The sequence below is a fragment of the Cyprinodon tularosa genome, unplaced genomic scaffold (assembly GCF_016077235.1).
Source record: "Cyprinodon tularosa strain WSP-4 unplaced genomic scaffold, ASM1607723v1 ctg22, whole genome shotgun sequence".
NCBI classification, from domain to species: Eukaryota; Metazoa; Chordata; class Actinopteri; order Cyprinodontiformes; family Cyprinodontidae; genus Cyprinodon; species Cyprinodon tularosa.
Window position 1 is genome coordinate 2,506,132 of NW_024038821.1, and position 17,446 is coordinate 2,523,577.

Sequence of the window (17,446 nt, forward strand, 5' to 3'; positions counted from 1 at the left end):
ACAAACAGGCATTAAGTAAATTCCAATAGCAATTAGCTGTATGGATTTTATTCTTATTTTTTTTATTTCAAAGATTTGCTAATTACCAATAAATGCCTTTATATTTAGTTTTGTTTGTGGATGAAAAAAAAATTCCCATTCCCCACATAATCCTACACTATTGTGTGGTGGTACATCATGTAAGTCTAATAAAAAACATTGAAGTTGATGGCTGTATGAGGAACACATTTGGAAAAATGAAAACTATCACATCTCTCCTTGGTAACAACCCAGGGGAAAACTGGCCCTTGGACCTGTGAGAAAACAGGCTTCACTGGCATTTATGTGCAGATAATCAATGCTCATTGCTTTCAGTTGGCTATAAACAGTGCTCCCCACAGGCTGGATCTGAAGTCTGACTAAAGTGCACTTTTACACAATATTATCAGCTTCTGAAAGATACTCGTTCTGCGCTTGTACAGTACAAATGGGAATATATGTAGGCCAATTTTAAACTCCCTGCAGGTAATGATATTTACACTGCACAGATGCCATGCCTCACACACAATGCATAAGAAATCACAATGTAATTTCCACAGAAATATAGCATATTGTACACACATAGATAAATGTGATAGAGGAAAAACAACCCTGGACAGTTAAGAGTGTCACCCATATTGATCTGACAAATGGCAATTCAATTTGGGCATAGATCCAAAAACAATATACAGTAGCTGATCAATATAGGCTACAACCTACCTCTAAACCCAACCTGTCCATAGATACAACCCCTGACTCAGCAGGACACAGAAGGCTGCATCTACAGTAGATTTTCCACCTTTTAATGGGATGTGTATTTGTACTTTTTAACAAACAAAAAATGCTGTAATAATGTAATTAGATAAATGTTCACACTGTAATGATACATCCACCTCACAAGATGAGACAATCATAACATTGCAACCACTAGAATAAGATGAGGATATTGTTATTTGATACCATTTGGGGTCTAATAATAACTAAAAACTGAAGGGCTTCTTTGGTGCTTTGTAATGTGCGCTATCAGCCAGATTGATTAACAAAATTAGGAGATTATGTAAAAATACAACAAAAAGTGATTACTTTCTGTCTTCAAAATTAGTCTCAAACTATTTCTGTGTCCAAATTAAGAGGTAGCATCCTTCGAACCACCTGGTCCATATTGACCAGGTCTTCCACGCTGCATGAAAACTGTGAAGGCCGGAAGTGAGCAGCTATGAATTCGGACAAACTAGCCTCCACCAGATGTAACTGCCTCTTTGTATCTTGTGTCACCTAGCAACAGCAAAAACCAAAGTGTGGCTTTAAAAAATTGAGCACAACCTAAAAAATCAAGATACTGCTACTCTGAAATGAAAGGTTATGCAGCAAGTTTAGATGAAGAAACAATTCAGATGTTAGGCTACTACTGCAGCATTGCTAGAAAAAATTATCTCTTTTCTCTAGTCTCTTGACAACACAGACTTGACTACATGTACAACTAAATATAGCCTCTTCTCTGTTCACCAAGCAGCTTCCGATTTAATGCTGGCCGCTAGGCAGTGGTGGGCCTTGGTGTGAAAAGAGGACATGCATCCAGCAGAGACGTTCCCATCATTGGTTCTCATCTGCGCAGCGTTAGAGGCTCAGCCGCAGACTCATACCAGTCCGCATGACTTCCCACGCTGATGTTAGCTGATAGCATACTAGGATTAGGACCACAGTGAGTCTATATAGCAAGAGTAAGGAGGGATTCAGAGTTTGTTCTCACATTTAGGACCCATGGAATAAAATATAGAAAATCATACTCCAGATAGGCGACTATTTGTCCAAAAGTCTTAAATTGATATGTACTCGGAGACTCTTTTTGACCCAAGTAGAAGTTAAAAGCCTTTTTTTTTTTTTTTTTTGATGACCCATAAAAAGTTTGGTTGTAAAAAAAACACCTGCATAGCCTGAAAGGACTGACTTGAGAGCTACAGTATCAGAATTATATGGTGGATCATGTTATACAGCTGGAACTAAGAGTTACAATACAGTGAATATGTAGCATTGATTTGAATGAAGTACTAATGTGGGATTTGCACTGCTTTTCATAAATGTGAGGGGGAAAAAATCCTGATTTGGACATATAACTAAAAACTCAGTGAAATAATGAATAGAAAGTCAGCAAAACAAATGCCTGTAGATTCCCGAAGCACCATATTGACTTGGACATTCCTTCTCATTTACTTGTTAAGATGTGAACCAATACCCACAATCTCTGAGTTCCGGATACCATTTAGTTTTACATACACACATACACAAAGACCCGACTCACACCAAGAGGACTGAGTGAAGATAGCTGAGAAAGTAGCAACCATCAATGCCTTGTCTGCTTGTAAACCACAAGGGGCAGAGCAATCACCCCTTTAAACAGAATGTTGACTATTACTGAGTACACATGCACACATATACTGACATGCATTGATGCATGATCCGTTTCTGCAGATGAATTATAGGGAATGAAATACTCTGGCACAGTTGAGTGAGGCAGAGGAAATTAAGAGGTTTAGCTGGAGGGGTAATAGTATTTCAAGGGAAAAACAAACCCAAATATTTCACAATGCATTGTAGCATGCTGCATAACATCACACGATTGGGAGAAATGTTTTATAAATAGAGTATTGTAAAAGAAGCAAGAGCACTCTCTGCAAGCTTAATACAAGAAAAAGACCTTGATCCTGCCGGGGAATTTCTTGATAAGGAGAGCCTCCCTTTGCTTTAAAACAGACTGATAAAGGAGAATAAACTGCACCAGAATCCACCTAAAAATCAGCTCAGGTTAATGCATCTTCTTGTGATTAATTCTTATTCTCTGTATATTCTCTCATTAGTTGCTAGCAGACACTCAAGGAACTAAAACAAAGACCAGCAGCCAATTTATATTGCAGCGGCATACACCTTCCCCTTCCTCTTTCCTCCTTCACATCTCCTCTGTAATGCTGATTGAGGACTTGTGCTTCTTAAACACACCAGGGGGGTTCAAAGGAAAAATTGCCAGGATTAATTGGAGCTACATGTGAGCGATCTACAACAAAAGCTGTGCAACATTAAAGAAGCTTCAGTAAAACCAAAAGCTGCAATAAAACTGACTTCCTTGCAGTACAAATAGCTATACACCTGTTCAAGCACAGTTAAACAGAGGTGATGTAACTCAGCATGGAAAGTCAGCTTTCTACCACCTCACATGTAGCATGAAAACAAGATGGATTTAATGCCTGCTCAATTTACAATCAGCACCTTGAATGTAGTTTATAAGGATCTTACATGCTGGACCAGAGAAAACTGACACTTTTTTTTTTCATTTATTAACATTAAAAATATTGGAAAGTGATTATTTCTTTCTATATCTACCAGCTTTGCAACTAAAGAATAAAATCTTCCAATAAGACCAATTTTTAGACCTACATAAAAATCTGCTTCCTGGTCCACCTGGACCCCTAAAGCATGATGATGGTGTGTGTTGAGGGTAGTGTGCATAGTAGTTTGTAGAATACTCCGCATAAAGGCAAAAAAAAAATTATTGCGGTATAGTTTTTCTACTTGGTGCTACTTCATGCATATATGGAAAATGGACATGGTCAAAAGCAATCCTGTTTACATTCTCTTACCTCAGTTGTTCATCTCTGCAGCTTTTCAGGAGTTACCTGCTACTTGGTTTAATATTCGTTCCTCAGCTAATGTGGACAGCTATGTATTGCAAGGTTTTTACTTGTATCAGTCTTCCTATTTCTGACGATAGATTCAAAAATCCGAATAAGTCACCCAAACCTAACCTGTCTGCTCTTTTGTATTGTCTTCATGTTTATTCACCAGTCTTCTAAAACTAAGTTCTACTTGAACTACACTTTTACTGAGGAAAGCAAGGTAAAAGAGACTGAAAAAAGGCTTGGTTTCTTCCTCTTAAAAGGGAGTTTTTCCTCTCCACTGTCGCTACAAGCATGCTTAGTGTGAGGGATTGCATTCGAGTCAATGAGTCGATGCAATCAACTGGTTTTCCTTAGATAGAACTGTAAACTGTAAAGTGCCTTGAGATGACATGTGTTGTGAATAGGCGCTATATAAATAAACTGAATTTAATTTAATTAAAAATGTCAGGTACTTAATTTTCCTTCCACTTGATATTCATGGAAGATCTTGCATTTCTATATTACAAAAAAATAGAATTTAGCTTTTAAACCACTCTATTCTAAAAATTGCCTGCAGTTTCATGCCAAAGCATCAAGGAGGGCACTACTATAATATTGATCAAATGTTTTCATCAACTGAGATAGACGAAGAGATTTCTGTTTTACAGAATACCAGGTGCGACATTGCTTAAAACTGTATGCTTATCATGTTAGTGCATAGTTATGTGCTCATGTAAAACTTCCAGCTCTCGCTCTTATGTCTATGCATCTCCTTATGCGATTTATTATGCAGTACTTAATAAAAACAAAAAAACATTGCAGTAAGAGGTTTAATTCTCCCCTACTTCCATAAAAAAAAACACTGTATTGAGACATCCATTCTCCACTGGAAGCACAGCTGGGAAGAGATAAACCATGTCCAAGTTGCAAAATTCTCCACTCAAATTTCATCATTACTATGCAAGTAAAGTTGTCCAGTAGACGATCTCAGTGTTGACAAACCAGCATGTGTTTGAACAGAGGCATAGCAAGAATCTTGAATGAAAGCTCAAACTGGGAATTTAATTGAGTTAATTCTAATGGAGCCACAAATCAAATGTTAGGGGTGAATTTGATTGTTTGGCCTGAAATAAATTATTGTCATCTGGTCAGAGGGTAATCCCTCCTTAATAATTAGTGAACCGCAATGAAGCTCTGTGTTGTCTGTTATGCTTATTATAAAGATTTAAGTTCGATGGTCTGGGTAAATAAGATTTCAAAGATTTTGTGGTCAGTGTGGGAGCAAATGTTTGCTTGTGTTACATTTTGGGAGTTACTTTGCAAAGCTACATTCTGCGCAAACACAAAATACATAACTAAATCCATTCTTTGAGCAGAAAATATGCAATCATATTATGACTAGCACATCTGAGGGCGATGTTTTATGTAACACAAGTGTCATTATTGAAACTAGAGGATATTGAAAGCCAGAAAGCAATGTTGTCCACGATGTTATTGCTTTAGTTTGGAATGCAAATTGTGTGAAGTATCCAACTTGTGTACAATCAAAACTGTTTCAACAACCTTCTCATTTCAAATAAAACTGAAAAGATAGAATACATCAGATTAGTTTCCAAAAATATGTGCCACTGTTGGATAATTAAAAAAACCCACTCAAAGTCACAGCAGCGAGTCAGTAACACTATCACTTACAGTCATTGTAAGGCGTGCAGATTCTCTGTCTGCACTCTTGAAGTTAGCCCTCATAAGCTGGATATTTGGAACTAATATTTGAAAAGTTAGGGGCGTATGAATAAAGCAATATGACTTTCACCATATGATCATTTGATCTTTGTATAAGAGAAACTTGAAAAGAAATGGTGACATCACAGTAGAACATCTTTGTCTCTAATATAAACAGGATGCATCAGAATCAGGAAATATAACAGTTTGATTCTGTGTTCTTTTATCAGAGAACAAAACAACTCAAAGGCTAGAAATTATGTTTTCACAAAATGTGCTTCCTTTCCTCACATCGAAACCCATAGAAAGCATACCTCTCACAACAAAGGCATGTCTGTGAAGGAAACTGAGTTTCTCTAAAATCCGTTTTTTTACATTGCATAAATATTCAAACAACAAAATCTAACAGGTAATATATATTTGTGACATTTATGTCCTTTATTTTAAGCTTAAATGACAGATATATTTTTACTTAGATCTATTGTGATTTCTAGTCGGTTCTTAGCTTTCAAAATCCTCTTGGTAGAAATTCAAAATGAACAGAGATGCAGAGGGTCAAAGGTTAGGTTGATCAGGATCAGACTTAGTGCGGTCAGAATGAGCCACTGCAGCATTTTTTTTTCATGATTACCTCACAGATGGCAGATGCCGGGTGGATGTGAAGAGGATGCTGTGATGTAAACTTTAGTGCAATTGCAGCCTGCATCATCAACCTTTGAAGTCTCCCATTATACCATTAAATAGCAGCTTAAAATCTGAATTAATTTGACCAAAAAAAACTAGTTCAAGTACTTGGAAGAAGAATTTAAAGGCCTTAACCTTATTAAAAGTATTTTAACTGGTCTTCATGTATTAGAACAAAGTAGTGCATCAATAAGAAGTTTTTCATTTTTATTGAAAGAGTTTTTTAAAACCTTGTAAACTTTTCTTTAAACATTAAATTGTTTTAAACATTAAATTAAATAGTTGGTCTTTAGTATGAAATCCTAATAAGCAACACTGCAGTTGTGGTTGTTACAATACCAAAACATATAAGAGTCATTAATTATTGTGTAACCAACAATCACTGTTAACAAATTATTCAATTTCAAAACTAATTTTGGAGTCCAGAGATCAGGTCACTTCAGCCTTCATCTCTGATTGCTGCCTGGACTTCTTTAAACTGGTGCCTTATGGTTCATTCCTGTAGGTGGTAGGAACGCTGGGGAATAGCCTTGCATTTATTGTTTTGTTTGGCCTGACAAGGTCCTGAAGGAGTAACCTGGCCACCGTGCACTTACCTAAGAGCCCAAGGCCTCACTCCAGGGTGAGACCATGGCTCTGCCTTGCTGGATAACATCACTAGCCTCAATTTCATCTTCATAAAGGCTTTTTAACCTCTCTGTCTGACCCATAACCCCAAGCCTGTTTACCATGTCAGATCCTACCTGGAGCATTTAAGTCCTATACAACATAGCCTTTAAGATAATCTAAGCTCTGAAACACCTCTACACAGCAAATTGAAAAGTGTTAAATAATATGGTGTTAGTAGACTTTGTACAAAGACAGTGTTAATTTAGCTCTTAATAGAATTATATCTGAGGTGTCACATGTTAGTAGTTAAAATTGAGTGTTAAAAATAGTGTTACATATTAAATCTGGAGGTGTTAAAATGGAAAAAATAACTCTTTGTCCATCAACTCTGAACTCCTATAGTGGATTTGACACCCAAAGGGTACATTGACAGACTCTGCCTCCAATGCTACAGGTACTGAACAAAGCTGAGGAGAACTTTGCTCTGCATTTTGCTGTCATACAGACCTTTTTACCCAGCCTAGTAAATAATTTATCTCAGATGGTTTACATTTTTTATTTGCTTTCTAACTCTATGGTTTTTTTTTTTTTTTTGAGTGAAGATAGAGCCAAGTGATAGTTATTTGCCACATTGTAGTAGCTACATTGCTTTGGTGATGGTAGACGAATATTTTATGTATTTTTTGGCTAAACTCATCACCATGGATACACCTAAAAGAATATTTTGGGAAATATTATGGTGAACACATAGAGCTGCGTGAATCCCTGTCTATCAGAAGATAAAATCTATGCAGCAAACGGCTGTTTAATTTGAGAAATTAAGCTCCTCTGCAGTGCATGAAAATATTTTTTAGTTTAAATTTATTTCTCTTCAGAATCTGGTTACAAAGCAAAGTACTGAAGTGGAAATTGGCAAAGGTTCCACATTGTTACATGTTTTGAAAAAAATATTTTCCAACTGTGATGCACTTTTGAAATACATATTTGCTGAAAACAAAATTGCTTCTTTATTTATTTATTTTTCAAAAGGGATTTTTATATGTTCAGAAAAGTAAATTTTTTAGTATGTAGAGAATGACTCCTATGTAGCTAGGAAAACATTCCATAAGAGTGTTAATATTAGAATTCTAACAACTAGTTGGTGTAATTAAGTGTTAAATTATCAACTCCAGAAAGATTTATTATTTAACACTTAATAAGAGTTACAATGCCAACTCTCCAAAAAGAGTCTGGTGTGGACCCATCCAGACACTTCAAGGGTGTTAAAATCAAATCTGACAGTGTTGAATTGAGCATGTTGGGTTTGCTGTGCACCATGTTAAAGATTTTTTCTCTGCTGATGAAGTTCTCCTGCCCAGTGATAAGCTGTGCATCTGAGATAAAGGTAAGTCCTCCTCCATGTCTGGGTCCATCATTCTTCAAGGGAAGAGGGAGGTTTGCCCTCTCCAGGTTCTCAATGTTTACCAGTGAAGAGATAATGGAGTGGGAGATGACCAGACAGATTGATGCAGTGCTGCAGTAATTTAGGCACAGCACAAATCATGATCAAAACGAGATCCCAGATGCAAGCAGCTGAGATGAACCTCTTCCACAGATAAGTATGACCCTCACTTATGGTGCATTCACACAGAATGGATGTCAGCAAATTTGTCATAACATTCAGGGTCTGTAGCATGGCAACAACCTAAGTATGGCAAACCTGGATTGGACGGAGCAAGTAAAGTCGAACTCCAGAGACATAACCAGTTTAGAGAGTATCACAATCCCCTTCAGGAGTTGCGTCTGGATGACAGTTGCTTTCAGCAGTACTTAAGCCTTCAGGGAGTACTGCTGGAGCTAAGGGGGGCAGATTGGAGCAAAACATCATGCAGAGATTGCACCAGAGTAGTAAAGAAGCGGTGGGTGGCGAGAACCAGCTCTGGAAGAAGGAAGGAGGACGACTGATGAAAGATTTAACAATCCTTTTAAGGGCTATAATAAAACGGCTTATTTAAAAGCAAACTCTAAAGAGAATTCCTTACGTTATCCTATGTCAGTATTTTACTATCTTTCATTTTGAGTGAAAAAAGCTTTGTCTCCACCGCGCTCACAGCCACATTCATACTTGACAGAAAAGTTTTTAACTTTAGCAACAGTCGTTGGGCATCCATCACATGTGTTGCATTGCTTTCTCATCTCTGGGAGAAAGCAATGCAACAGGGAGCTCAAACATTTAGAGCAGGTTTAAGAGTAAAACCGCTGCTTCTCTTTATCATGATAAATCAGCTGTAGTGGCTCAGGTATCTGCACCCTGCCACCTTTTGTAAAGATATTCCAGGCACGTCCCACCAGAAGGAGGCCAAGGGTATGGCTTAGGATCTGTTGGCGGGACAATCTATCTATGGATGGCTCTTGAACAGTACAGGTTTCTCCAGAGGAGCTGAAGGAAGGATATAGGGAGAGGGATTCTGTGCTGTAGAGACTGCTACCTCTGTAACCCAGTCCCAGACAAAACAGGCAGCAGCAATACAATAAGTACAAGCAAGAGCAAAGCAACTTTTCCGAGTGCAGAGATCCACTTTGAAACTTTGAGATTTGCTGCTTTTATTCTTTAGGTTGGATAAGATTTTAACAGGTGGGCTACTTTTAGGAATTATTGTTGATAAAATATATGAACCATGAGCCATGCTTGGAATTTAAAGCAAATATGTATTATTTGGGTTTTAACAGCATAAAACAGTGAAGGCATGTGAAGAAAATGTAAAATATAAATAAAAAAATAAAATATCAAGCTAAGGTTAGACAAAATAATTTTGATTTTACTAAGTATTTTACTATATATGTTGAATACAATTTTTGAACAAACTATCTCAAATAAGTAATAGTTTGGCGTCATAAAAAGCTTCTTTAACCTAAGAATCAGGCATGGATGAAAACATCAACAGCACTGAAAGCTTTTCCTGGTCGCCTGGCAACCTAGTAGTGATAAGAAAATTTCTAGAAATAGTAGATCCCTTAACAATAGTAAGTCCCTCTTTCACTGCCAAACTGTGTCACATAGTCTTTAAAAAAATAAGAGGAAAAAACTGTTTCCTGACCAAATTTGCCACACTCTCGTTAAGCAAATTTGTATATCTTGGTATTTCTATTAGTTTTTTAGGAGATTTTTTTTCTACTGGTTTAAAAGATTTGGTTTTTCAAAATGCTAAAGCTATTTAAGATGGGGATTTTTAGCGCTATTGTTCCAAGTGAAATGTTATGCTTTTTTTGTTGTACTGTCTGTTGCACACTCTGCAGTGTGCAACAGAGATTACAGAACAAAAGAGGCATGACTAAACCTGACAGCAATTCTCCTTTAAGTGCAAGAAAAAAATATATATCTGCCAGCTTAAAGAAAGAAAACAAATAATGAAGATGAAAGAATTGGATTTGCAAATTAGAGATGTCAGTCTTGGAAAAAACATTTTAACGTTTATTCAAACTTTACCAATTTAAATCCGAATTTAAAAACAGCTGTTTATCTAATATATAAATACATACAGTATACTCTACATGAAAACCAGCAATACAAGCAAAAATTTCTTGGGCTAAAACACACATATGTAATAAAAATGAATACATCCCTTCAGCCGAATATTTTATTAATAATTCTCAACATTTAAATATTCATCAATATAACAATGATAAGACTCAACTAATATAATAACATTTTCTGTAAAATGTAAAAGCAAAATAACATATATACCTAGAAATGTATTAGTATAATCCCTCATTTATTAGAAAATTACTCAAAGTATATATCAGTTCAAGTCTCTGTGATTGAAACATTTTAAAAGAATAATAATTTTATCCTAGTATGTTGCACTTCCCACTGTTGCAGAGAGTGAACACTATGTCAGTTTTTGAAGTTGTGTCTGAGGTTATTTTTTAGGGTAGTTGATGGAGAAAAGGTATCAAAACTAATCTGAAATCAGCACCTCCAATGTGCAGAATTGAATCTACAAGTGGGGGCCATTCAAACCAACTGTCAGCATGCCCAAAATTATTCTCAAAAAATCAGAAAATGTCATTGTGAACCCTACAGATTTTCTAGTGCACAAGTTAAAAGTATGCAAAGAGAAAACTTACATGACAGCCATGAAGGGATGAAATGGAGGCATCATGGTTAGGGAAGCCATTTCTGTAGCCGTCATATAGTCTGTGAGTCTAAAATCAGTTTCTGATTTCATTACAATGCTGTGAACGGGTTTTAAACAGGATGTACGTGAAATCCCTTTAAACATCTCTCTGCTGAAAAGAAATGGAGGGGTGTTTTTTTTTATTAGAAAAATTACAGAGTAGAAGGATACTTCAGGCAAATAGAATAACATTAAAAATAACAGGGGCAGGCTCTCCTAATTCTGTCTTACAGTAGAAAGCAATTACATATCTTTTGTTCAATTACTAAAGAAAAATTTTTTGTTGTTGTTTCATTGCATTTCAATCAAATTCCTTCCCGGAAACAAATAAAGAGCTGGATATTCTATCCGGTTACCTAATTTGTTCAGGACTGTGTTTGTGACTAATAATATACCAATTAAGATGCTGCTAAATTTAAATATTTTTTTATGTCTTTTAACGGATATGAAGCGCAAAAAATCCCCAAACACAATGACCACCAAAACATTGCCTCCTAAGCCTTGAGGGGGGATGACAAAACTGTAAGGCCCAGTATTATGAAGCTCACAGTAGAAGAGGCAGATGCAGCACTCTGCTGCCTCAAGGCATCACTGGGTAATCAAGCTTAACTAGGCCTCTTCATCAGCGCCCTCTGAAGCTTTAACCTTACGACCGGTGCTCACACACACAAATACACACATTTCTAGCACAGTGCCAATCAGGCTCGTCCAGTTTCAGACAGTAAATGAACTGAGATGGAGGTTTCAAAGTATCACTGAGTACAAAATTGCTCAAGATGGAGTAAGAGCAATGTATCTCCCTTTTATCTGTATGTAAGCCTAACTAACCTTTTCTCATTCATGTTCAAAGGTGATGCTATATCCACACCTTCTTTCTGATTCTCTCTTTTTCTGCCTTCCTGACATGAATAAATGCAACATTCTGTTACTGAAATATAAAGCCACAAAAAATAAACACAAGAAACCTAAAAAAACAGCAAAATGCAATAACCTTTGACAAAAGTGCTGATATTTGAAAAAAGGGTTTGGCATTCAGACTACTTGTTTGTGCCTGAAGTGGGATGTAGCAGGTCCCCCTGCGAAGAGAAGCGGGCAGCTGCTCCCTCTGTGGACACTTGTCTTTTTGTTATTCTTTCGGCCCTTTGATTCCCTTATTTACCCTTTTCCTTTTCCTCATTATCATCCTCCAAACACACACCCTGTCAAACACCCAGCCGTGTCTTATTCACCCATTGCTGCTTTCCTTTGACCTCCTGAGCTGAATGTTATCTCACCATCAGTGCCTCCCTCTGCATATGTTCACCTGCCTCTCATTTGTTTCTCTTCTTCTATTTTACCCTCAACCTAACATCTGCCCCTCCTTCTTTTCTACTTGACTCTCTTACACTTTACTCAAACATTTGTTGTGTAGGTTTGGAAAACCTTTTTTGATAATAATCCACTAACTTTATGCTTACATTTTTAAACCGTGCTTCATAAAAATACTTGTAAAGCTTAAAACGTATTCATATTTGTTTGAATAAAGATCATTAGTTACTAAAGCTGCTGCAAGGCTTATAGGGGAGGTCTCTGACAGCTTCGCAAAGGTGGAGTTTCACATTTTTCCATTTGTCTAGGCAAAATAGTTTGAAAGATTGGAAGAAAAGCATCTGTGTAAGAAAATTTTAAAGTTTTGTCAAAGATTATAAGTTAGATTTAGAACTTTATTCATTTTGACTAATCAATATGAATGCTTTGAACCAAAGCATCCCTTTGTTCTTCTTGCTGCATGGTGATGGTGGTTCCCTCGCTGACACATGAACCACCACCCCAGTCTTTTGGAGTCTTATCTAGCTCTATCCTTATTTCCATATAGCTAATCAGCTTTCCAGTCGCTGCTGAAAAATCTCCCACAATATGATTCTGCCAGCAGAGTTCCCCTGAGGAGGATGGTGTGTGTTTGGTGTGGTGTTTCCCTGCAATACCTTTTTTGCCTAAATGAAACATGGCATCAGGCAAGATTATTCTACTGGGAAACCTTCTTCCATCCACATTTCCATAAAGACCAGACATGTGGAATGCATGATTAACAGCTGTTATGATAAGAGATTCTCTTACCTAACTGACTTTTTTACATCTCAATCCTGGACAGGGTCACCTGTGGAGCTAGTTAACAATTACCTTTTGTATTTCTGCTTATTTTTCAGTCTTTTTCTGTCTCCTTGAACACCAGTCAGCTTCAGCAGCTGGCCGCTAAGGGTGAGCCTGGTTCTGCTGGAGGTTTATCCGTATTAAAAGGGAGTTTTTTATTTCTACTGTCACTGGATGCATCCTTGGTGCGAGGGATTGCTGACCAAAACAATCAAAAATCGTCACAAAAAGCTCATCCACGAGGCGCATGTCATGCAAGTCAATGAACGGATGCAATCAACTGGCTTTACTTGATAGAAACTTCCACCAGTCTGATTTCAGTGTCTCTGTAAAGTGCCCCAAGATGATTGTAAATAAACTAAATTGAATTGAATCTCAGTGAGATATTCAGACATCAATATACAGTTTAACACCTAACCCTGCTTTAAACTTCTCCACACCTTTATTCCAGACCTGTCGGCCTTTCTTGGTTTTCATGATGCTCTTAGTTTACAACTTTAACCAAAAGTGTTCTATTTTAGTAATGAGGTGACTTTTTGGGGTAAATGGTTGCACTGCATTTCATTTGGCCATATGAGAACACAGGCACCTGAACACAAATTCATACTTTGTTATTCATTTCCATGCTTCTGCATCACAAGTATTGCTACTTTCTATGTAAAATGACAAAATGGGAAATATTTTAGAAGAGTTAGTCAGTGCTAACCACCATCAGAGACATGTAGCATTAGCTCATCTTCTTCTGGCTAGATCACTGTGTGTACGACTCCTTCTGACTCTTATGTAATTGTGGAAATGTGGAAACAGCAGAGGCTGCCTCCTCACAGACACCAGAGAGCAGTCTAGTGGTGAGCTATAGGGACTAAAATAGTTTGTCATGTGTTCATTATCACTTTCCTCTTTCAAGTGCTCACCCCACATCCAGAAACATTCAACAGAAGAGGCCCTTCGAGTGGGTCCATGTGAGTATGTATGCGTTGGTGTGTCACAGAGAAACGGAGAGAGAACGAGGACTACAAAAGGGGAGTATGATGTATGATGAGGATGAGGGATTGTGATAACTTCAAAGGTTATTATTATTATAACTGCAGGCTGAAGCCATGCTTTGGCATCCCTCAAGCTTTGATCATTATGTAAAGCTGTTGTGCTCAGCGTTCGGGCTGAATACATTACAGAGTGGTTAAACAGGAAAGGTGCAAGCAAGCGAACGCAGACCCACACATTGACTCAGCTTATAAGTGTCTTCGGGTTTTACAGTAACACACCCAATCATTTTCTGAAGGACGTACAAAGAGCGCCCTTAAATCCCTCCTTGGCGAGTCAGCAGGACTAGAGCAACGGAAAACCTTGCATTTAAAGAGGCATGCTGCCAGCTCCATACAGGACAACCTCATTCTGATACCGCTTCTATAGGTCAGCTCTAGAAACGGAAACATTTGTTGGAACTCTTCAAGAGCATTGAAAAAAAGGCTCCATTCCCTATAAACAATTAACCAGTTTGAAGAAATTATTGAGCACGTGCATGCATACCTATACTGTGACAGACTCAACTATTGAAAATGTGAAATTACATAAATGAATGTTCTTGGTAAAGATGTAACCTGTGATGACAGATTTCTTGGTACCTCTATAAGCACTTTTAATTCATCCCTTCAGCAGCGTTAAAGAGACAGAGTAGTTTGATATTAATATGTGAAACATACTGAATATAGGCCAGAGAAAACAGGGCTCAGAAAAATTATAGATACAAATGCCAAAACTGAGGGCAACAAAATCATCTCTATGCAACTTCACCTTCCTACAAGCAGAGATACCTCTTAGGATGCTGATCTGCTGCATCGGGTATTGGTAACATTGAGCATGTGGAAAACCATGGGATTCTGGATATGCTGAAAAGTGTCAGACAGCATAGTCCCATTCACAGTTTGCATTGTCAACATTGGAGTCCAGAATTTAGTTCTTATGAACAACTGTAGAAAGATTTGAAAAATACACTGTGAAGATCCAACCCTTCAAACCTGAGGCAACTGTAGCAGTTTGTCCAGGAAGAGCTGGCCAAACCACCCACTGCTCACAGGGAAGAGCAGAGATCGGTGCTTCAAAAGTTGACAGTCTTATTGCTTTAAGGCTAGTATCTTTTTTTTTTTTTTATTAACACAGCTTCTTGTAATATGGAACCATATTAAAAGAGAAGTCTGATGTGTGTTGAATATGGAAAAAACTTACAAGATTTTTTCAGTTTCAATCACTCTTTGAGAAATTTGGGGGTTTTCTTGTTTATTTTGACAGGGCATCAACAAATTGAATCACATGCGACCAAACCACAAGATATTAGAGCACAATAGTTTTCTGTATAAAATCCTTTATTAATTTATAAAATAACGAATTTAAGATTAAGCATTTCCTGAATGATGCCAATTTCATTTATTTTTCTTAATCTTTTTTACATTTGAAGGGAAATGCACATCAGTAGTGCAGCGATGCATCCTGTCAACAGACATGCATCAGTGGACATCTTTAATGCATAACTGGATGCATGTTGCTGAAGTGCTCTGATACAGAGCAGATTTTACTGTCTTTCTGGTATATAGTTTTAAGTGTTAATACTGCATCTAAATCCGTCTCCCAAGTAACGGCTACCAGGCTGAGGGTTATTTTATACATATTACATCTTTGGAGAGAATTTGTTTTGATTTCATTTCTATAGATATAGTCATTTTTGAGCCATTTAATGAACAGGAAAAAAATTTATCTGAGCTGGTTAAATAGAAATTTGCCATATCCAATCTACAGCCAATTGATTGGGGTAAAAATGAGGTTCATGAGTTCTAAATTAGGTTCCAGAGCAAAAAAACATAAATTTTTACTTTTGAAATGCTTGATATAACACGGGGTTTTTTTCTGTTGGTCAGACATAATTCACTCTCCCATTAGATCCTGCCAAAGATCCTTCCCTAAGAAAGATCCCTAACAAGAGGTCTGATTTAGCCTCCTTTATATTTACATCACTGTCAGTGGTCTCTCCGTGTTTAGGGGCTCATGACAGCCTGTTATTGTCTCCCATGTGATCAGTGCTGCTATTAGGGCAATGAGGAGCTTAGGGAGAGGAACCCCTGCTCAGAGTGCCAAGCCACCACTTTTAATTTTCGTCTACACATTCTTATCCAGACTGAAGTTGAAAACAGGCCATCTGTTCCTGCCCCTACCTGGCCTGCATTAGCTACATCCCACTAAGGCTGTCTGCAAGAATTTGCACAAAAATACATCTTTAAAAATAGCAGTGCAATCAAATGCTTTACAATGACATCCCCACTGCCATGTGCAGCAGAGTGAATATAAAGAATAATATATGCTCTTATGCTTCAATAAAGACATGTAGCAATAAGGATAGTCATGCACACATATACTCTAAGGTTGTAGTATTTTTTTCCGTTCGACCTCCAAGGATTGACAACAATCCCTCTTGGTTTGGGCATTAGAGAGGTTGTTTGTACGACAGCTTGGAGAGCATAGGAAAGTGTTAGCACCGTGCATATAGGTGAGCTGGCCACCCGTTTCAACACCAAGGACAGCGGCCGACGCACGGAGCGCCTGACAGCCATGATCACACACATGCACTAGAAAATGACAGATTTAGTTCTGCACGGACGCATCGTAAGCAGCGACGCAAAGCAGCCCAGAATGACACTGCTGTTTTCAGCATGGAGGAGGAACCTAAGCCTGCGGACGGAGAACCGGGGATATAAACCATCAGACCAGCATTTCACCTCAGCAAAGCAGCTTTTTTTCCTTTTTTTTTTTAGCCCCTCTCCAGTGGAAGAAGATAAGCAGCAGGCACATTTGGCTTTTATTTGGAGCATAATCGCATCTTCAAAGCGCGTCTTTCGAACATCTTCCTACCTGCTTGTGTTGGGGGTCGAAGAGCTCACATGTCCCGACGGCTTGTATTTGGTCTGATCTTGTTCATATTATTAGTGTGATGAGCACCGTTATGTGTCTGCCAGCGCCATGTTATTATCTCTGGAGTGGAGGACTGAGCGCTCCTGTGCGCTACATCCGGGCTGGTTGGGAGAGCGAATGAGCGCAGAGAAGGGCGGAGAGCTGACTGGATTTGTGGAGCACCTGTACTGTGCAGCACCACACTGCTTCCTCTCATGGATACTGGACAACAGGAACAGGGGCGGTTCTAGATTCAATTCACTGAAGGGGGGGCTTTCTTTTTATAGGGACATAAAAATGAAAGAATGAAACAAATAACAGGGGAATGGTTCATTTTTTAAAATATAAATCATCAGGGGCGGAGCTAGAAGGAGGGCCAGGGGTGTCCATAGCCACCCTTAGCCAATTATTGGCCACCCATAAAATTTTTTCTCTCTAATACAGATAGTAGCAGCAGTAATACTCTCAAGGGGAAAGTTCAAACTTATTAAACCTTTAAATTTTTCATATTTTACCAATTACTTTACAACAGAATCA

The 17,446-nt window shown here is 37.9% G+C and overlaps 1 protein-coding gene across 4 annotated transcripts in view; it reads right to left on the reverse strand.

Moving 5' to 3' along the window:
* The window catches only part of pak5 (p21 protein (Cdc42/Rac)-activated kinase 5), a 94,000-nt gene extending 76,946 nt beyond the window's left edge, over positions 1-17,054 (reverse strand). For 2 of the 4 annotated variants that reach the window (XM_038286031.1, XM_038286029.1), the window contains exon 1: positions 16,871-17,054. The gene's annotated coding sequence lies outside the window, so the exon portion shown is untranslated. The remainder of the gene's footprint in view (positions 1-16,870) is intronic. The other 2 variants (XM_038286032.1, XM_038286030.1) reach the window with 1 other exon arrangement.
* Between the last annotated feature and the right edge of the window lie 392 nt (positions 17,055-17,446).